Here is a 23,531-nt window from a genome sequence, read left to right on the forward strand (position 1 = left end):
AACTCTAGATCTGACATATTACCAATGTCTGTATTGATTAGGTCCCTAGCCTTCGGTACTACCTCTTGTTTTTTTTTTGTGTGTTGAATTTTTCCGTCTTGTCATTTTGTCCAGATAAGAGTATATGAAGGGGCAAGTAAAATACTAAAAGGGTGGCCACAACCCCAGGAAAATATGCTTTAACCAAATTAGAAGAGATCCAAAATCGTGAGGGGGGAGAAAGGGGATAAAAAGAGGTTCAAAAAGGGAGAAATAAAAAAAAAAAGAAAAAAGAGAAAAAAAAAAGAAAAGAATTTTTTAAAAAAAAGAAAACACCTAAGAAAAATATAAAAAAGAAAAAATATATGTATTAGATAAACTAGTAAAAAATCGTTAAAAAAGAAAAAGGTAACAGTTAAAAAAAAATTTTACCCGAAGGCAAAAAAAAAAAAAAAAAAAAAAAAAGAAAAAGAAAAAAATTAAATTAACCGCAAGACTAAAAAAATCCCAGGGAAAAAGCCATGAGTTCCGTGCTTTGCTTTCTCCTCCTCTAGAATTCTGCTGCTCTCCTTGGTATTCAAACCGCACTCTTTGGTAGGTGAACTTGGTCTCGGCTGGATTTCTTGTTGATCTTCTGGGGGAGGGGCCTGTTGTAGTGATTCTCAAGTGTCTTTGCCCCAGGCAGAATTGCACCGCTTTTACCCGGGGCCGGGGTGAGTAATCCGCTTGGGTTTGCTTTCAGGAGCTTTTGTTCCCTGAGCGCTTTCTGTAGAGTTCTGGAGGACGGGAATACAAATGGCGGCCTCCTGGTCTCCAGCCCAGAGGAGCCGAGAGCCCAGGGCCGCACTCCTCAGTGCGCGCTCAGAGAACCGCGCTCAGTTACTCCTGTCTGCCTGACCTCCGGCCGCGCTCCGAGCTCACCGAGCCTGCGACCAGTTCAAGGTCACCCCGAGCTGCGAGCTTACTGTCGGCTCTGTCTCTGTAGCCAGCTTTCCCGTTCCAATACCCACAAGCTCTGCGACACTCAGACACCCCCGATCCTTCTGTGACCCTGCAGGACCTGAGGCCACGCTGACCCCGTGTGGGCTTTGCCCCGGGTAGCCTCTGGAGCGATGTCCCTCAGCGGAACAGAATTTTAAAAGTCCTGATTTTGTGCGCGGTTGCTCCGCTGCTTGCCAGGAGCCGGCCCCTCCCCCCAGGGTCTATCTTCCCGTCGCTTTGGATTCACTTCTCCGCCGGTCCTACCTTTCAGAAAGTGGTTGTTTTTCTGTTTCCAGAATTGCTGTTCTTCTTCTCTTCGATCTGCTGATGGATTTTCAGGTGTTTGCAATCTTTAGATAAGCTATCTAGCTGATCTCCGGCTAGCTGAAGTAGTCTCGGCCTGCTACTTCTTCGCCATCTTGACTCCTCCCCAGTTATCTTTTCAATATAGTGACTTCATTTCCTTTAAAAAACACCCCAATAGTGGAATTGGGGATCATACAGTAGTCAATTTTTAATTGGTATTCATTTTTTTTTGAGAAATCTCCTTCTTGTTTTTATAGTGACTATACCTATATATTTATTTATTTTTATTTTAAAAATATTTTTTGTTTGACACAGAAAGAGCACAAGCCCAAGCAAGGAGGAACATCAGGCAGAGGCAGAGGGAGAAGCAGATTCCTGCTGAGCAGAGAGTCCAACACAGGGCTCCATCCTAGCACCTTGGGATTATGACTTGAGTCAAAGTCAGATGCTTAGCCAACTGAGCCACCCAGGTGCCCCATGGCTGTACCAATTCACATTCCCTTTCATATTAATAGTAGACAAGAGTTTCCTTTCTCTACATTCTCATTAACATTCAATTTCTCTTGCCTTTTTGATAATAGCCATTCTAATGGATAAGAAGTGATATCTCATTGAGGTTTTGATTTGCATTTCCCAATGATCAGTGATGTCGACATCTTTTCATATACCTATTAGACATTTGCATGACTTCTTTGGAAAATTGTCTCCTTCTTTGCTCATTCTCTGTGGATGATCTTGGCTGCTGCAAAGTGATTCGTCATAGGCTCTGGGGTACCCATGTGGTTGTAGGAAGCATCTTCACTAATGCAACACCAGACAGCCATATTATAAAGAAATTAGGTAGAAACTACCAGTAATGTCAATTTATCAGCTGTACTATTTGTATGTACCATTTGGGTTTATCTATAAACACTGTCAAAAGCTTCAGTTTTTAAAATTTACTTATTTCTGGTATTTATTTTGACACTTACTGATTTACAGCATTGGCAAGTGGTATGTGATTTTTAAATCTCAACAGTTTATTCATACTATCATTGAATACATGTTGATCACATCCACATTGTATGAAATGTGGTAACTGACATGTAATCAGGACATGATCTCATATTGTTATTATTTTTTTAAATAATTGAGTTACTGAGGATTTTGTTTTTGTTGTTGTTGGTGGTGGTGGTGGTGGTGGGGTTTTTTTGCCTTTGAGTTATAAGAGTTTCTTATGGATTAACTCCATATGAGATATATGATTTGCAAATATTTTTGCCATTCTCTAGGTTCCCTTTTGATTTTGTTGACAGTTTCCATAGTGGTGCAGATTTTTAGTTTGATGTAGTCTAACTGGTTTTTTTTTTATTATTTTTAAAATTTTTTTTGCCGGTGCTTTTGGTGTCAGATCCAAAAATATCATTTCTAAGACCAATGTTAAGGAACTTATTTCCTATGTTTTCTCCTGAGACTTATATGGTTTTTAATCTTATGTTTAGCTATTTTATTCATTTTAAGTTGATTTTTGCATGTAATATAAGATAGAAGTTTTGTTTCATTAATTTGCTTATGGATATCTTGTTTTTCCAGCACCACTTATTAGAGAGACTATCCTTTCTTCATTGTGTATTCTTGGTGCCTTTGTTGGAAATTAGTTCATGTATTTGTGTGTGTTTATTTCTGGGTTCTCTGTTGTGTTCCATAGTTCTATATGTCTGTTTCTAAGCTAACACCATAATATTTTGATTACAATGGCTTTGTAGTATGGTTTGAAATAAGTAGGTGTGATACCTCCACTCTTGCTCTTCTTGTTCAGCATTGCTTCAGCTATTCAAGGATTTCTGTGGTTCTATAGGAATCTTAGGACTGTTTTACCTCTTTTTAAACTCATTTCTCTTAGTAATTAGTGAAACAGGCCAAAACTTTGTTGAGCATGTAGAAGATATAAGAAACATTTTAGCAATTTTATCCTAATGCCACATATAAAATATTTCACCCAACAACTATAAAATATTCATTGAGCACACATGACATAAATGCAAAAATTAATCATATGCTAGTCCATAAATCATGTCTCAATAAACTTCAAATGACTCAAATCATACGAAGTACACTCTTTGACAATGGTATCTTGGTCTAGATATCAATTATAAAAGACAACTTAAAGGTCTCCTGCATGTGGGGATTAAAACATTTAAATCTGTATGACCTACTTAAAAGCTAAATGCTGAACTCTAAGAGTTCCTAGGTTGGGGTTGATAAGGGTAGATATAGGAAAGAAAAAAGTAAATAAATAAAATTCAGTTATATGTAAGAGGGAAAAAATGAGAGGCAAAAGAACACAGACTAATTTTCAATTCATAAATTTATTTTAACAAGATAATGAAGTGAGCATAAAGGCAGAGTAAGGCATGTATAAGCATGAAAAGACTTAAAAATTTATCTCCAGTGCAAACTTTATTGCTAAGATACTGAAAGAAGTTAGTAAACTGGTTGAGGTAAAAAGCTAAGATATAAGAAACAATGTAACTGACTGAAGAGAGTAGTAACAAAGAGTTTCCGAATGGACTGTAAACTTACCGGTGAAAACAGATTGGAGATGGAAGATTCCAGGAAGAAAAGTCCAGAAATCAGACAAACACATAAAGTAAATTAATTAATTAATTAATTAAAATTTAGAAGAGATATTCTTGATGCCAGATTAATAATTTTCAATCACGATTGCCTATCAAATTACATTGGAGAGCTCTAAAATGATAGCAGTGTTTGGGAACCACTAACAGATTTTTAATTTAATGAGTCTGGGTAAGGTAAGTGCTGTGTGCGTAATAGATTTTTGCAGGGGAGAGGGTACCTCACAGGAGAGGGCTGAGTTCATCACACTACTTATTTTATGGCCATTGCTGTCATGGATCTTTGCAAGATCCCACTTCTAATTTTCTTATTTCCTTTTATCCTTATGCCAATTTTATTTCTTTTTCCACCATAAGACACCTTTTTTTATGTATATTTGTTATGTATTGTCTGTATCTATAATAACTGTGTGTAAGCAGTATTATTTTGAAGGCATGTATTTAAGTAATGTTAAGTACTAAAGACTTATACATCCCATTCTTTTTTTTTTTTTTTTTACTTTCTTTTGAACATTATAAGGCCACTCCATGTTGTCTTTGTATTTATTCCATTGTTTCTGTGGGATACACAATTTACATGAAGCAACAAGGGATATCACCTGACAGGATTCTAGGGCAATTCTTCTGCTAGTTATGCAGGGTCTCACACATTTGCATTCATATGTAAGATCTTTAAGTGTTAGGCTAACTTGGCCTCTCTCTCCTCCTGGTTTTTCACTAGAGGTTCTTTACATCATGTTGTCTCATGGTTCCCAGAAAGCAGAAGCAGAAACTCCAGGCAGATCCTTTGAGACCTAATGTAGGAACACAATATCATTTCATTCTCATTTTATTGGTTAAAACAAGTCAAATTCTATACCAGATTCAGGAGGAAGGGAAACAGACTGCTTGATTGATTTTAAATTTTATTTTATTTTTTTTTCAGTGTTCCAAAATTCATTCCTTATGCACCACACCCTGTGCTCCATGCAATAAGTGCCCTCCATAATACCCATCACCAGGCTCACCCCATCCCCCACCCCCCAAAACACTCAGAGTCTACAGTCTCTCATGATTCATCTCCCCCTCTGATTTCCCCCAACTCCCTTCTCTCCATCTCCCAATATCTTCTGTGTTATTCCTTTTGCTCCACAAGCAAGTGAAACTATATGATAACTGACTCTCTCTGCTTGACTTATTTCACTCAGCATAATCTCTTCCAGTCCCATCCATGTTGATACAAAAGTTGGGTATTCATCCTTTCTGATGGAGGCATAATACTCCATTGTATATATGGACCATATCTTTATCCATTCTTCTATGGGAGGGCATCTTTGCTCTTTCCACAATTTGGTGACTGTGGCCATTGCTGCTATGAACATTGGGGTACAGATAGCTGGTCCTTCTTTTCACTACATCTATATCTTTGGGGTAAATATCCAGGAGTACAATTGTAGGGTCATAAGGTAGCTCTATTTTTAATTTCTTAAGGAATCTCCACACTGTTTCCCAAAGGGGCTACACCAACTTGCATGCCCACCAACAGTGTAAGAGGGTTCCCCTTTCTCCTCATCCTCTTCAACACTTGTTGTTTAGTCTTGTTGATTTTGGCCATTCTAACTGGTGCTAGGTGGCATCTCAATGTATTTTTGATTTGAACCTCTCTGATGGCTAGTGATGATGAACATTTTTTCATGTGTCTGTCAGCCATTTGTATGTCTTCTTTGGAGAAGTGTCTGTTCATTTCTTCTGCCCATTTTTTGATGTGATTATCTGTTTTGTGTGTGTTGAGTTGGAGAAGTTCTTTATAAATCTTGGATATCAGCCCTTTGTCTTTAGTGTCATTTGAAAATATTTTCGCCCATTGCCCTCTTTGTTTTGTTGACTGTTTCTTTTGCTGTACGAAAGATTTGATCTTGATGAAGTCCCATTTGTTGGTCCCATTTTTGCTTTTGTTTCCTTTGCCTTTGGAGACATGTCTTGAAAGAATTTGCTGTAGCCGATGTCAAAGATGTTACTGCCTATGTTCTCCTCTAGGATTTTGATAGATTCCTGCCTCATGTTGAGGTTTTTATCCACTTTGAGTTTATCTTTATATATGGTATAAGAGAATGGTAGAGTTTCATTCTTCTACAGATAGCTGTCCAATTTTCCCAGCACCATTTATTGAAGAGACTGTCTTTTTTCCACTGGATATTTTTCCCTGCTTTGTCAAAGATTAGTTGCCATAGAGTTGCAGGTCCTTATCTGGGCTCTCCACTCTGTTCCACTGATCTATGTGTCTGTTTTTGTGCCAATGCCATGCTGTCTTGGTGATGACAGCTTCATAGTAAACCTTGAAATCAGGCAATGTGATGCCCCCAGTTTGTTTTTCTTTTTCAACATTTCTGTAGCAATTCTGGGTCTCTTCTGGTTCCATACACATTTTTGGATTATTTCTTTTAGCTTTTTGAAAAATGCTGGTGGAATTTTGATTGGGATGGCATTGAAAGTATAGGTTGCTCTAGGCCATATAGACATTTTAACAACGTTTATTCTTCTGATCCATGAACATGGAATGCTCTTCCATCTTTTTGTGTGTTATTTACTTTCTTTCATGAGTATTGTGACGTTCTTTGAATGTAGATACTTTACCTCTTTGTTAGGTTTATTCCCATTTATCTTATGGTTCTTGGTGCTATAGTATAATGAAAAGGGGTAGATCATGACTAATACCAAGGAAATAGAAACAATCATCAGAAATTATCATATAACAGTTATATGCCAATAAGTTAAGCAACCTAGACAAAATGGATGCATTCCTGGAAACCTATAAACTTCCAAAACTGAATCAGGAGGAAATTGACAACCTGAATAAACCAATATCTGGTAACAAAATTGTAGCAGTGATCAAAGACCTCCCAAAAAAACAAGAGCCCAGGACCTGATGGGTCATGGAAAATTCTACCAAACATTCAAAGAAGAAAAAATACCTATTCTTCTGAAGCTGTTTCAAAAAAGAGAAACAGAAGGAAAACTTCCAGACTCTTTTTATGAAGCCAGCATTACCATGATCCCCAAACCAGGCAAAGACCCCACCAAAAAGGGGAATTTCAGACCAATATCCCTGATGAATATGGATGCCAAGATTTTCAACAAGATCCTAGCTATTAGGATCCAACAGTACATTAAAAAGATTATCCACAAGGGGTACCTGGGTGGCTCAGTGGGTTAAGGCCTCTGCCTTCGGCTCAGGTCATGATCCCAGGGTCCTGGGATGGTGTCCCACATCAGGCTCTCTGCTCAGCGGGGAGCCTGCTTCCTCCTCTCTGTCTGCCTGCCCTCTTTGCCTACTTGTGATCTCTGTCTATCAAATAAATAAATAAAATCTTTAAAAAAGAAAAGATTATCCACCATGACCAGGTGGGATTTATCTATGGGATGCAAGGGTGGTTCAGCATTTACAAATCAATCAATGTGATAGAACAAATCAATAAGAGAAGAGAGAAGAACCACATAGTCCTCTCAATTGATGGAGAAAAATCATTTGACAAGATACAGCATCCATTCCTGATTAAAATGCTTCAAAGAATAGGGATAGAGGGAACATTCCCCAACCTTATAAAATGTATCTATGAAAAGCCCACAGCAAATATCATCCTCAATGGGGGAAAAGCTGACAGACTTCCCTCGGAGATCAGGAACATGACAAAGATGTCCACTGTCACCACTGTTATTCAACATAGCACTAGAAGTCCTAGCAACAGCAATCAGACAACAAAAATAAATAAAAGCGGGGCACCTAGGTGGCTGAGTGGGTTAAAGCCTCTGCCTTCGGCTCAGATCATGAATCCAGGGTCCTGGGATCGAGCCCCACATCGGGCTCTCTGCTCAGCAGGGAGCCTGCTTTCTCCCCTCTCTCTCTGCCTGCCTCTCTGCCTACTTGTGATCTCTGTCTGTCAAATAAATAAAATCCTTAAAAACAAACAAATAAATAAATAAATGCTATTTAGATTGGCAAAGAAGAAATCAAACTCTCTCCCTTTGCAGATGGCATGATACTTTATACAGAAAACCCAAAAGACTCCACCCCAAACTACTAGATCTCATATAACAATTCAATAATGTGGCAAGATACAAAATCAATGTACAGAAATCTGTTGCTTTCTTATATACTAACAATGAAAATATAGATAGGGAAATTAGAGAATCAATTCCATTTACTATGGCACCAAGAACAGTCTGTTTTTTAATGGGTTAAATGATGAATAACAATGTTATGTTGCAAAGGGCATGGACAAAGAAAGGCAGGCTTCCCTGGGACTCTCAATTGTAACTGTCAGCCATGTAAGGAAAAGAAAAAGACCCCAAAAATTCTAAATCAAGGAAAAATAAGAAAATGTAAAAAATAGACAGTTGTAGACCACTGTTTGGCTCTGAATAATATTTGCGTCCCCATTATAATAATATAAGTATTATTTGTTAATATGAGTATGGAGTGTGATCATTTGGGGAAGGCTAAATGGTCATCCAACATCACAAAATATGAACAAATCACTTATGAAATGAATAAATTAAAGGAAAGCAGCACAGTATATTATGTTTTAAATTCAGAATAAATGCTTGAGGAAATAACTTGAAGAGCTGAAAGTTGTTGTCAGTAGGGTGTTGTTTATGGATAGGAAAAACCAGGAATTCCTGCTTTCCATCTGGTCCTTTTCTTCAATGTTGTAATGTGTGTACAAGAGTTATTATGATTGAATTTTAAGGAAAATCAAGACTAAATGAAACCCAAATGCCTAAACAAATAAAAACAATTATGTTCCTGATTTTTTCTTAAAGTATCTCTTGATTAACCTCCCTACAACAAAGTCATCCAATAACTACGTAGCATAGGTAAGACACTGAATCAGGCAAAACCTCTCTTACACACTGTAGACTAGGATTTGAAGTACGCATGTTTATTGACAGACTCCAGGAGGAATTTTTTCTCAGTGCAAGGCTGAAGAGAATGGTCTTTTAAAAAGGCATGGACTGAAAAAAAAAAAAAAAAAGGCATGGACTGAGTTGCCTGGGTGGCTCAGTGGGTTAAAGCCTCTGCCATCCGCTCAGGTCATGGTCTCAGGGTCCTGGGATCGAGTCCCGCATCGGCCTCTCTACTTAGCAGGGAGCCTGCTTCTCTCTCTCTCTGCCTGCCTCTCCGTCTACTTGTGTTCTCTGTCTGTCAATTAAATAAAATCTTTAAAAAAAAAAATAAATAAAAAGGCATGGACTGAAAAAAAAAAAAAAAAAGGCATGGACTGGGGTGCCTGGGTGGCTCAGTGGGTTAAAGCCTCTGCCATCCGCTCAGGTCATGGTCTCAGGGTCCTGGGATTGAGCCCCATATTGGGCTCTCTGCTCGGCGGGGAGCCTGCTTCCTCCTCTCTCCCTCTCTCTCTCTCTCTCTCTGCCTACTGGTGATCTCTGTAAATAAATAAATAAAACCTTTTAAAAAAATAAAAAATTAATAAAAATGCATGGACTATGATTCATCCCCCAAATAAATCTTCAGAAATTTGAGTGGGCTCAGAAATTCAACCTGAAAGCTAGGCAGATGTACCTTCGGCATGATCCCCATGGACCATTCCTGAACAGCCTGAATAAGGGTCCTTGGATTAACAAGGTTTGAATCCATTCTTGATTATAACAACAAATGTTTGGCAGGAAATCTTTGTGGTTGTGGTGGAAGTGTGGACTGGAAGAACTGAGGATCATCACTGGTGCATTACATTTTGCAAAAGCATCCAGACAATCTAAGGGCTGCAGGCAGGTCCAAGCTGGGAAAGAGGCCCTAGTAACAATCCAAAGGCTTTTGCATTTTTGTATTGTGTTTTGCTTTTAGTTTGTATATCATTCTATATTACCCTTTTGTTTTTATGAGCCCCTTCTCCTTTAAGAACCTAGCATACAGGAAAAGGGTATCCTGTTTCAATTCAGGAAAACAGCAGTTAAAGGAAAGCCTCTTTGAAACAAGGATTTGAAATGGAAGCTATGCAGATGAACATGCTTGCAAGCTGTGAAATGAAGGTATAATTTATGCAGAAACTATTTTTGCATACTATTTTTATTGCATTCATGGAAAATACACATAGGAAAATGAATATAGAGATGCCGTATCATGTTTAGGATGACTTTATCTAGGCTATAGGAATCTGGATTTCTTTTTATTTTAACCTGTAATCATTTGTATTTTCTGTAGTATCCACAACTAATTTTATGAGAAAAAATAGCTATGAGTTTTTTAAAAGACTTAAGAGGATAGTGACTGTTCTATTAGAAAAATAGGAAAAGAAGCACTAAAAAAATTCTGGATGCAATCAACTTAGCAGAAAGATTGTATTTGATAGTAAAAATAGCAAAAGAAAAGTCAATTGTTGCACAGGGCTGACTTCTGTTGATTGGTTCTTCTGTTTGCTCCCTCCTCTTTAAATGCTCCTGGAATTCTCAGTCACCATGATTATAAATCCATCCATACTTTCTCCTGCTTCTGGTTGGGTCTCTCCGTTTTCTAAGGTGGTTAGTAAATTCATAATATTCTTATATGCCCTTTTCTTCCTGATATCACTCTGACAATGTAAACAAAATCTTGAAGGTTGGATGGGTTGACCTCTTTAGATGCCATGAAGTTATTTATTTAAGGGAACTTAAACCTCACACCTAAATGAGGTGTACCTGAATACCTAAACATTGTGTAACTTATAATACAAATTAAGGCTTAGATGTAATATAATCTGTTTGCTACTCTCCCACACCTTCCCTTCCATTAAGGGTATAGTATATTTCCCTGCTTGCTGACCCTGGTCTTGGCCTCTTGATTTATTTTGGCCAATGAAGTATTAGCAGATATCAAGAAATCAGAAGTTTGAACTGTGCTTGTATGGTTGGGCTTGTTCTTATGTCTCAGCCATTGCCATAAAAGGAATTTGGCAAGATTTTCTCGCTGATCCGAAGAGGATAAGAGACATGTGGAACTGAGCTGCCCCCAAATGAGCCCTGCTCCAAACAGTCAACCATCCAGGCATGGGAACAATAATAAATTATGGTTATTTTAAGTTGCTGAATTTAGAGACTCATTGTTACACTGATAGAGAATAAGTTACTATTCTGATAATTTACTGAGAGTGGAGTGCTGTAATTATATACATATTTAGAATTGGAAAGTGGTAGGTGAGCAACCAATTCATTGTTATAGGATGCTTTAAAATTTGTAGGGTGTGTTATGTTTCATATAGGAGTACAGTAACTAACTATCACAGTTTATCTGGAATTGAGAGGTTTCTTGGAATATGGGACATTCAGTGCTAACACTGGGAAAGTTATAGGTAAATCAGGATGAGTTGACCATGTGAAATGTTAAAATATTTGGCAGGGTTGTTGCTTGCAGTAACATGTAATCTAGTAAATGGACCTTAAGAATTTGTCCATTGGAGAAAGATTGTAGTCAGGTAGGTATCAAAAAATCATCGTAGCTTCATGTAATATGATTCTGCAATATGTAGGTTAAGGAAAGAATTGTCCAGTTTGCAAGCAAAATTGTTGTCTTGGAAGCTGGAAATTTTTCCTAACTCTAGATTCTTCTGCTAATGAATCTTAAAACAAGGGTGCAGACAGTAAGATATATACTCAGGACAAAAACCAAGTCAAGGATATGTCTCTAACCCCCTTTTGTCAAATTCTCTGGAAGTGATAAAGTGGTCTCTAGTGGACACTTTCAACCAGGCAGTACGTCTCCTAGAAGATGTATGGGCCAGATATGCCCCCAAACCAAATAAGTAAGTCTGGGGAGAAAGACATTTACCCCCATCCCAAGACTTAGGGAGTCAGATATATAGAATGCCTGCAAGATATTTGGAAGATATATAAAAGTATCATAAGTCTGAACTAAAAGTTACTAAAACTACTTTAAATAGTAAATAAAATATTTCTGGGCCCCCAACTTTCTGCATGCAGAAAGCATTCTGGGAAAGGGGAAGCTATTTCATTGCTAAAAGTATTTCATTTTATAATACCACCTTCAGATATGATTGAGGAAGATGAAAACCATGTGTAGCAGCCCTGGACCCACTGAGCTCTGGCCAGGCTCCCGTTTGCCTATTTGCAGACCCATGAGAGTAAATGCTCTTTCTAAGCCACTGAGAATTGTGATGTTTTGTTACAATCAGCAATAGCTGGCTGACACAAAGCCCTTTGTATATGCTCAAAAATCAGTGTGAGGCTACATCCCTTCTATAAAGGAAATTTAAAGTTGGTAAAAGTAACAGAGAGCTGCCCCCAAGAACTGGATATCTTCTACCTCTAATTGCAAAATGGATACTTAATACATATTTACTGACATGGTATATGGCCTAGGATTGCCAAAATTTTGGAACATGGAACAGATATGTCCTGTATCCTAGTATTATTGGCATATCTGGGGAATATGGTCCATTCCTTGTATGACATGTGCTAAAAAGTAAAGAGGGAATTAGAAGTAGTAAAGCACGTGTGATGTAAATCAAAATATTCTGCTGAAATCAATCACATGACAAATACTTACACTCTTGATATGATATTTGGTTATGTTTTCACTGCAGAAAGAATCCTCAATAAAGTTTAAATCTCCCAATATTATGAAAAATATCAGTTACAAATGACTCAAAGTAATTATAAATTATAGAAAAATTAAAGTTTATAAAGTTTACAGAATTTTGTAAAATTAAAGTTTACCAAAAAAATTAAAGTTTACTTTTACAAAGTGAAAAGCAAAATAAATACATAATTAGATGATTGAGCAAAAATGATTTTGCTATGTTTTGTAAAATCATTTATACATATGAGTCATCACTGATAAAAATGCTAATAATTATTTTATAAATGTTTGTGATTTATTTTATTCTAGCTACTTTAAAATACTACTTTCTATTTTATATTTCTAGAGGTTGCATCTCTGCCATTTTCAAAGCAGAACTATTTCACGGCAGAACTAAGGATAAGAGGCAACCAAAAAAGGAATGGATAAACTTAATTTTTTTCATTAGCAAGAAAGAATTTCCCATTATATATTTTGGGTATTCAGTCAAAACCATTTATTGAGTGCTTACTTGGAACAAAGTACTGGGGGAGTATATAAATGTTTCCTTATCTCTTTAAATGTCATTTAAATAAAATAAGCAGGGAGAAAAAGGAGTAAAAACTTAAAACCCCATTAGAAATGTATGGTACAAATATAAATTTCACCTGTTAAAAACTCACTAAAAGATCTAAAGAGTAGTAGGAGTGGATAAAATTCAAGGAAACTTTCTGATGTTCTCAGAAAATAACTTTGGTTTATAAAAATAAATGCATTACTGATTAATGCTGCTCACTCTTTTCTTAGATGCCTAACATACAATCACCTCCATTACAAGAAAGTAAATTTTAACTTTGGTCTCTAAAAACAGAACTAAGTACTAACTGTATAATTATGTGATTCAGTCAGGAAATAACTTTCTTATCAATTCACTTCTGTTTCTCACAATCTGGGAAGACTTCAACCTTCCTACAAGAGCAGCTCTGTCTCAAAATAGTGAGAACTTGCTCCTGAGAAACAAGAAGACCTGGGCTGCTCTGGTTTAGAGTTACTGTCCAGAGAAACTTGCTTCATTGCCACTCACATATCTGTTCCTTACACAAACCTTCACTTTGGCAATGAAGAAGCTAAAAATAGTCAAACATCCACAAAAATGTTGTTCTAACTACATAACTCCATTAGTCATAGAGTAAAATGATCTTGTCATCACCCTATTGAAAATAAAAAGGGAAGTACTGTTCAGATTTAACATGCCCAAAGCTTCATTTTGCCTCCTCTTCTCTCACCTCCTACTTAACCTTCCTCTGATTTTTTTTTTCTCTCGGGAAATGGCATCACGATCTATCCCACTGCCTAAGCAGAGTACTTCACGATCATCTTTGCTCTTCTGTCATAGATCCAGGTTCAAATAACTTCCAAATTGCTTTTCTATTTTTAACTTTTATTTCCACTGTCCCTGGCACATGATGTACATTCGATGGATGAGAATTGTTAGTGTACACTCTTCAGCAAGGCCCTTTGCTGCTCCCCAGTGTCCTAATCTCATCTGTAGCTGTATCTTCTCATGCTCACTGAACTGTACAATATTTCCTAAACACTCACTTTCAAATAGTGATTTTGCACAAGCTTCTCTTTGGGCTATCTTCCCCCAGTTTTTCTCCCGGGTAAACTCAATAACAAATTCCCAGTCTTCATAACTTTCCCTGATATTGAACAATTCCCTGATGATGTTCTAATCAAGTTTTCTATCCACTTTTAATATATCACTTATCACCTTGCATTTTAGACGTTTTTTCCTTGTTTCCTATGGTGGCATCCTGAGAGTAGGAATCGTGTCTTATTTATTTCTGAATTTCCAGAGAATGGCAGAGTGGTTGAAATATTGAAGTTGCTCAATAACTTGTTTGCATTTTTCTGACCTCTATAGAAGCATTATGCAAATCTGATGATTTACAAAAGATTTGAATGTAATAATGTTCTCAGTGCCATACCAAGTGCATAAGTTGTCATCACATGGAACCACAGATGAGGAAAATGTTCATTAGGCCACTAAGAGTGTTATAGATGAAGAGAAGTCTGCCAAATTCTGCAAAAATACAGGACCTCCATTTAAATTTAAAGGTCAGAGGGATAATAAATAATTTTTAGTATAAGTAGATTGCAAATATTGCATGGGGCATAATTATACCGAAAGTTTATATGTTCTATGTCTGACCTTCAAATTTAACTGGGCATCCTGTTTTTATCAAGCAATCCTCTGAGTCAAGGGTAAGTAGAATGTGTGCAATAGAAGGGAAGAAATAATCAGGGTACCTATAAACTCTGGTTTGCTCTTAAGAGAACTGGTTTACATTTACTGTCTTTTTTTTTTTTAAGATTTTATTTGTTTATTTGACAGAGATCACAAGTAGGCAGAGAGGCAGGCAGATAGAGAGAGAGAGAGGGAGGCAGGTTCCCTGCTGAGCAGAGAGCCCGATGCAGGGCTCAATCCCACAACCCTGGGATCATGACCTGAGCCGAAGGCAGAGGCTTTAACCACTGAGCTACCCATGCACCCCTACATTTACTGTCTTAATATAACTTTTCCACTTCATGATAGTTCTCACTTTGACCCCCAAATATGACCTGATTTGGACATGGATCGTATGATCACAGCACATATCAATAGTAAGCTCAAATCATTATAAAAAGATGACGAGTATAATGTTGTTGATTAGTTCTACCAATACATTGTTAAATGTATAACAACCCCAAACGTTCAGCATTGATAACAGAGGAAGCCAGTTGACATTTCTGGACAGTGTGGAAAATGGTGGATGGAATTGGAGACACTCATTCAGCTGAGATGTGGGAAACAGAGTTGGTAACTACTGTCACTTATACTTTAATGTTGAACAGGGTATAAAAATCTTGGGTGTCACTTTAGGGAGGAGGTTATAGCAAATTTAGAAGGACCCTAGGACCCTAACTCTGCCTGACCTCTTCTACTTTTCCAGTTTCTGTTTGTAGCATTTTCCCTCTTGTGCAATTTGCTTCACATACTTTGTCCTTCTTTTGGTTTCTTGAATGTGACTGTCTGCCTCAGAGCCCACACATTTGGTTTTCATCTCTGCCATCTCTGAAATGAAACAGACTTTCCTCTCCTCTCCTCTGGGGATCCTCCACTCCAGTGCTCCCCTACCCCCAATCTCCATTTAAATCCCATCTTCTTAGTTCATGCAATAGTATTTTTTAAGCCCCCCCCCCCTTTTTTTTGTGAGTGTGTGCCCCTGGTTTCCCAGCTAAACAGTAACAGTAACATTTTTTCCCCTTCTCTGCATTTATCTTAATTTATAATAATACATTTTTGCTATTATTTGGTAATTTTTTGTCTTTTCCAAAGGACTGTTAGTTTGTTATTTCAGTGTATTTGACATATCTGGCATTAAATAAATACTTATAGCAAGTATGTGTTACTATAGGGAAACAGTTTAATAGAAGTAAAATTTAATAAAGACTCCAGCTGTCCAGATGCAAAATGGGCTGCCTTTAAATCACGGAGCTTGTGATCACTTGACATTTTTAACCAAAGGATGAATGACCATCTGTCAGTGATGAGGATGTTCCAGAAGGGTTTATACAAAAAATGGAGTGGGAAGTTGATAGCCTCTAAAGTCTTTTCTGACCTTTATATTCTGTGACTTACAAATGAACTTTATAGTAAAATTTCCTTATAGATTAGAACTGCTAGTATTTTATAAATAATCTTAATTATTCTGAAATGCTTATAGAATAAGACCCACTAATGATTGAATATTAAATTTCTGATCAATATTGATTAAAACAATGAGAATGATTTTCCTTGTTTTTCTTTCTTTTCCAGGTGAGGATTTGAAGACATACATTAAATCAAGGAGGTATCAAGTTGATGTTTGGGATAGATTGAGATTTGGAACTCAAGATTGAGGAAGTCTCCTTTGCATGTTGGATAGTGAGTTTCTGAATTCTTTAACTTTTTAAAATGTAAAGAAAATAAGCATATTATTTGACATACTGAATGATTAGAACTAAAATAATGTAAAAGCATTTTCAATTTCCCAGTGAAATTACAAATTAATTCGGAAAATTCTGTAATATTTTAATTCAGAAAATTTGCAATTTTCATTTTCTTGGTTTCTAATACCAAAAATTATATATGATGCCAAGTATTATAATGACATATTTCCTTTCCATAAAATAAGTGCTTCAAAACACACATCTATTTGCTTCTAAGAACTTCTCATAAAAAATCTTTATAAAATTAGACATTTGCAGTGTATCAGATACCATCACAAAAATACTATTTTCACTTACTAATAGCAATGTTTTCAGTAATAACCCAAGTTATTTTAAAATTAAACATATACATTATTCTGAAATGCATTTGCCATTATCCACATGCATGATGTTTATTTTCTTTTTATTTAATTCTTTTATTGTGCTTACTTAATCGTACACACTTTATTTATTTATTAAAAGTCTTTATTTTTAAGTAACTCTATTCCCAGCATAGGTCTTGAACTTAAAACCTGTGATCAAGAGTCACACACTCTACCAACTGAGCTAGCCAGGAACCCCTGGCATATACTTTTTAAATATTAGCTCATTAAGCCATAATAAGAACTCTCCAATTGAACCACTTTTAATTTTTAAATTTACAGAAGAGAAAACTAGATTAATAGGTATTTAAGATAGATAAATAGATGGTTAGTCAGTTGACTAAGGCTATAGGTTGTAAGCTGTGAAACTAAGATTTGAACCAAGGCTGTTCAGTTGTAGATTGATACCTTTAATCATATGTGATAGCAACTGAAATATTAACAGTGCAGTCAGATAAAAAATAAGCAAAAGTATCTTGCTCCATTCCTTCCTCGTATCTTTTACTACATCTTAGAGGCAACCACATTTAACCTTTTGTGTTCGCAACTATTTCTGGTAGATATCACCATAACTTTTAACACCTTTAAATACTCTTATTTACTAATTTTTAAAATGTGTAAATTTGAACATACTACTTCTAATTATTTTTCAACTTCCACCCCCATATTTTTTTAAGTTGTGTTTTGGTTATTTCAGTTCCTGACAAATTATGCTTACATACTCATTATTTAACTTAGAACCAAGTATTTTGAAAGACATATAATCCAGTGCCATAAAAATGTGGGATCATTTTTACCTTCTCTCCTTATAATTGTTCAGAATTATGCTACACTTTTCTTTGCTTAGATGAAGAACATGACTTTATCATACAACTTTATGATAAAATCCAGATTTTCTGTATTTTTATTTGCTTCATTAAAGAGGTATTTTATTTTATTTTTTATTTTTTAATATATAATATATTATTTGTTTCAGGGGTATAGGTCTGTGATTCATTAGTCTTACACAATTCACAGCACTCACCAGAGCACACACCCTTGCTAATGTCTATCACCCAGCCACCCCATCTCTCCCACCCCCCTCCATTCCAGCAACTCTGTTTGTTTCCTGAGATTAAGAGTCTCTTATGTTTTGTCTCCCTTAAAGAGGTATTTTAATGGCCTCCTGATTCATTGCTCATATATGTCAAATATCTATCTGATTCCATTTTATACGTAATATTTCCAACAGAATTCATAATATGGCTATTTCCTATGATAATATATATGTATGTATGTAAATACACCAAAATGAATCACTCATTATGCTTAAAGATTTTTATATAAGCATAATAATTATGTATTTGTATAATAGGGGAATTACATATATATAATAAATTTATGAATTATTTCAGTTTGAAATTTGTTAGTCCTACATAGGATGTATTTTTAGCTCTTTAGTTATAGAGCCATTTATATTCCTATGATAATCCTTTAGTCCCTGAAGAATATAAAGTAATTATGCCAAGTATCCTATTGAAAAATTTTAATACTGAGTTACCCTTTCCTCTCTGGGTCAGCTACACATATCCTTTCCTGTCCTCTCAACAAAATCAGTAATTCTGAGACTTTTAAACAAACCCAGTTCACTTTGCCCCGTATGTTACAATATTATGTTTGCTCACTGTGGTTGTCACTTAAATATTCAAGGAAACTTTTTAGTGTGTTCTCATTAGATGCAATTTCTTTATTTGCTTTTGGTATTGAACAAAGTGCTAAACATTCTGAGTGGCTTATTTGCTGAGGTTTCTTTGTTAAGAGAACATGGACATTGCTCACTCACAAGATTATACCTTCTCTACCCCACTGAAGGGGACAATCCAGCAGATAAAGAGAGGAGGAGAGAAATATCATTAGTAGGATGACAGTAAACTCAAGAAAAACAGTGTGAAATGATGTCTACTGTACTAACTTAAATATAGTAACAACATGCATTTTTTTGTTCAGATGGAGAATTTTATTTTCTCTAGATATTTTCCTATTGAAGTTCCTCAGTGTCCAGTTTTTTTTAACATTATTGTTTTTGTCCCATTTGAAACATTAAGGTTTGGGCAACTATACCATGCGAGCATAGAACATGCACATAATATTAATATTAACATTTTAAATCTCAGAATAATCAATATATTTTTTTGAAAATTTCAGCCCCCCAAATTTAAAAGTACCTTGTAAACACAGTACAAAATATAAGATTGTATGGTAGAATGGAACATTCTATCAAAAGCTTTAAATTAATAGAATGGTAAGTAAAGTTTGCCTCAGAGTTTAAAGTTTGCCTCACAGTACAAAATATAAGATTGTATGATAGAATGGAACATTCTACCAAAAGCTTTAAATTAATAGAATGGTAAGTAAGGTTTGCCTCAGAGTTTAAGTGAAGATATTCTTATATAATTGCTGTGAGAATAGTCATGCTTGAATATAATTAATGAATGTCTATAAATGGAATTTCAGTATTCACTGAGTAATCAAGAAGCTTTCCCATCCATATATTTTGGAGGGAAATACCAAAATAAACATCTATACTGCATACAGAATAACCCATGTAATGTCTAATATTTTATCATCAATATATTAATCACTACAAAGTAACATAAGTTTCTTGTGTAAAGTTTATCCCAAAATAATGACCTCTTTTATCAAGGCTTGAATCATTGTCTATCAATGGTATCAATAAGGTAACTATCACCTCATTCACAAGGCAGATGACCTGTACATCCATAGCTTCACCCCAAACTGATGGTGTGTAGTATGGTGGACATATTGGGGTCTTACTAAAGTTTTAAATCAATATATGGAGTGGAAAGAGAAAACAGGAAGGTTTTAACCATTGATTAAATTTTAAATAAATTCCTCAAGTCTTTATGGGATGATACCGTTGACCTCTGAAAAAAGGCAAGGATATGCAAATATTTTTATGAGGACAAATGAGAAAAACTTAGTTTTATGTACGTTGACGTTTTTAAGAAATAGGGAAAATGTTAGATATCTCCTCACTTTGGAAGGAGGTGATTATTTTCAATTTTGGCCCTGAAAATAGTATTTTTCCTTGATTTTAGCCTATCACTCTAAAAAACTGTCTTGTTTGACAACAGCTATCAAACATTTATTGCTAGATAGGATGATAATAGCAGAAGAATGAAGCATCCATGGATCACACATAGTAACTGGCTAGATAACATTAAAATAGTCTAAAAACATCTTTTACATAACAATTTTTTTCTTTTTCTTTTTTTTTTTAAATAACACTTTCTTTGAGGTGTGTTTATCTTAAAGTAACTAGAGTGTTTAAGAAGAAAAAGGGAAGGCAAAAAGGTGTTATTCCTAAAGGAAATAAATAGGATTAAATATAATCAGCTTGAAAAGAAGACAAATATATTCACTTAAGTAGGAAGGAAATATAAATAGCCTCCTTTATTGAGTAAGATGGGAATCTTGATTTCCCTGATTCTGAGAAAATGATAATTGGGTTAGGGACAATCAATTATGAAGAGGCAGTCTCAAAGAATAAAGGAAATAATATTGTGATGCTTATTTTAAAAAGGAATCTTACAGTGGGGGTGGGTAACCGACACTGCTGTCTTGTCTTTCTGCTTGGCTCCTGGTCTTTTCCTACTGGCATCTTTTGTCATGGGGAAGTTAATGTCATTTATGTTTGGTAATACCTTTCTTTTATTTAAGGACCTCACTGGTTCATTACTGACTAGAGAATAAGTCTGCAACTACAGAGCAGGGTGACTGTAAATGTGGGTCATGTTTTCTTTTCAATTTCATGCTCTCTCTATCACCAATTGGTCCAGGGTTAGAGGCACCAGACCACGTGGGTTCTCTGCACTGAGCACCATTTCCCTGAGTAACATGCATCTGTGCTCACACTCAGCTTTGCCTTCAGCCTCCAAGCCTCTCAGAACAAATGCCTCCAACATCTGACTCTTTCTTGGGTGAAGCAGTCACTAGTATAATATAATCTATACTGTTTTGAAGATATTTCTGTATCTGTTAATGCGATTAGTCCATGATGTCCTAGAGGGCCTACCTGTTGCTTTATTCATCTTCCTAACCCTGTTTTCCAGGCAGAGCAGAGATCCTCTAAGTTCTTTTGTAAATGAAGCTGATGTTATAAGCCATTTTGTTATTATTCTGTATCTAAACAGACCAGTTTTGTGTGTGTGTGTTTAATAGTGTGCTTAGATTTTTTTTTAATTTTTTTAATGATTTTATTTATTTATTTGAGAGAGAGAGAGCAAGCATGAGAGCAGAGAGGTCAGCGGGAGAAGCAGTCCCCCTGCAGAGCAGGGAGTCCGATGTGGGACTTGATCCCAGGACTCCAGGATCAGGACCTGAGCCGAAGGCAGTCGCTTAACCAACTGAGCCACCCAGGTGCCCCATGTGCTTAGATTTTTATGACCAGACGTTAGTAGACGTGAAGGACCTTAATAAAGATCTATTAAGGTGCAATTTATTTTTTAAATATTTATATATTTAGGGACACCTGGGTGGCTCAATGGGTTAAAGCCTCTGCCTTCAGCTTGGGACATGATCCCAGGGTCCTGGGATCGAGCCCCACATTGGGCTCTCTGCTCGGCAGGGAGCCTGCTTCCCCTCCTCTCTCTGCCTGCCTCTCAGCCTACTTGTGATCTCTGTCTGTCAAATAAATAAATAAAATCTTTTAAAAAAATTATTTATTTATTTGAGAGAGAGAGAGAGCGCACAGGTGAGGAGGGAAGAAGCAAAGGGAGAAGGAGAGAGAGATTCTTAAGCAGGTTCCGTGCCCAGTGTGGAGCACTGATCCCATGACCCAGAGATCACTTGGGGCCTGATCCCATGACCCAGAGATCACTACCTAAGCTGAAGTCAAGTCAGATGCCCAAATAATCTAAGCCCTCCAGGTGCCCCAAATATTTATTAATGTGTAATTTAAAAACAAAACCAGGGCCCCAGAGTGGTTCAGTTGGTTGAGCAACTGCCTTCCATTCAGGTCGTGATCCTGGAGTCCTGGGATCGAGTCCTGCATCAGGCTCCCTGCTCAGCAGGGGGTCCCCTTCTCCCTCTGACCATTCCTCTCTCATGCTTGCTCTCATTCTCTCTCTCTCAAATAAATAAAATCTTTAAAAAAAGAAAAAAAAAAAGCAGAAGCAAAGTTGCATATCCAACTCAGTTTTCTTTTTAAGGGAATGTCTGTCAAATTTTGTAATTTAAGGTCAATTAAGGTATTACAGACATAAGAGAGTTGATGCCATCATCAACTTTTGTTTGTTCTAGTATATTTATTTGATAAATATTAGAGATCTTCTTACTCTAATCACATCAATCTTGCTCACACTACATGAGTGACTTAGAACAGACTACTACATTGATTGGAATGATGTTAAGTAACACCTTTAAAAAATCATAATGTGGGGCGCCTGGGTGGCTCAGTGGTTTGGGCCTCTGCCTTCGGCTCAGGTCATGATTCCAGGATCCTGGGATCGAGCCCTGCATCAGGCTCTCTACCTGGCAGGGAGCCTGCTTCCCCCCTTCTCTCTGCCTGCCTCTCTGCCTACTTGTGATCTTTCTCTCCGTGTCAAATAAATAAATAAAATCTTTTAAAAAATCGTAATGATTTTTTCATTATAAAAACTACATATTTTCACTGAAATGCAAGAAGAGTTTATTTTACTGTAGAAATCAGTAGAGAGATTCTTCAATTAAAATAACGTGATTTTTTGAAGTAGGAAGATTATTTCTAATTGAATATACGTGTCTAAAACTTTAAAATGTTTTCCAAATATGAGACCACAAGTTTTTACAAACACATAATTTGAATGTGAGCAAATCAATTAAGTTCTTAGCATACACATAAACACACATACAGGTACACATAAAATTTGTTTTTAGATTGTTAGCCTATAAACAACCCCGAAGGGCGCCTGGGTGGTTCAGTGGGTTAAGCTGCTGCCTTCGGCTCAGGTCATGATCTCAGGGTCCTGGGATCGAGTCCTGCATCGGGCTCTCTGCTCAGCAGGGAACCTGCTTCCCTCTCTCTCTCTCTCTCTCTCTGCCTGCCTCTCCATCTACTTGTGATTTCTCTCTGTTAAATAAATAAATAAAATCTTAAAAAAAAAAAAAAAACCCGAAATGCCAATAGTGAATAAGATACAGCAGTTTGTTAAGGTGACTATGCAGACATGTATAGTTATAGAAATAATTCATGCAGTTTTCAATTTATAGCAGATATTCATGTCCTTATAAGTTGTGTGTGTACGTACATATATAAATATAATAAATCATCACCAAGTTGTATATATACATTATTATTCAACATCCAAATACCCACAGTTTGTTGGATTTTTGATGAAAGAAAATATATTTTCTGTATAAAGAAATATTTTACAAAGAGTGATTTTATAGCTACAGTTGTGCCTCTAGTCACAGATTGTATATTGTTTATGCTCATAATTATTGAACAATAATTTTGGAGCAACCCCTATGTATCATAACATTTAAATATACTTACAAAGTCTGTGACTACAGTTACAACAATATATTTCACTTAACATTAAAACAGTGTATTCTCAAGGAGTTGTAGGCAAGAATAAAGGTCGGTATGAATGCTCATTCAAAGAAAAGCTTTCTTCTCTTCTTTTTTTTCTTTTCTGTCTCTTTAGGTATTGGTAGGCTTTGGGCATT

General features: G+C 36.2%; 1 protein-coding gene across 1 annotated transcript in view; it reads left to right on the top strand.

Moving 5' to 3' along the window:
• LOC309849169 (uncharacterized protein) overlaps positions 1-23,531 on the top strand; it is a gene marked incomplete at its 5' end in the record, with an annotated part of 86,947 nt that overhangs the window by 54,982 nt on the left and 8,434 nt on the right. The window contains one exon of the mRNA XM_082701498.1: positions 16,289-16,396. The remainder of the gene's footprint in view (positions 1-16,288; positions 16,397-23,531) is intronic.

The sequence above is a fragment of the Mustela nivalis genome (genome assembly GCF_964662115.1).
Source record: "Mustela nivalis genome assembly, chromosome: 15".
In the NCBI taxonomy this organism is placed as follows: domain Eukaryota; kingdom Metazoa; phylum Chordata; class Mammalia; order Carnivora; family Mustelidae; genus Mustela; species Mustela nivalis.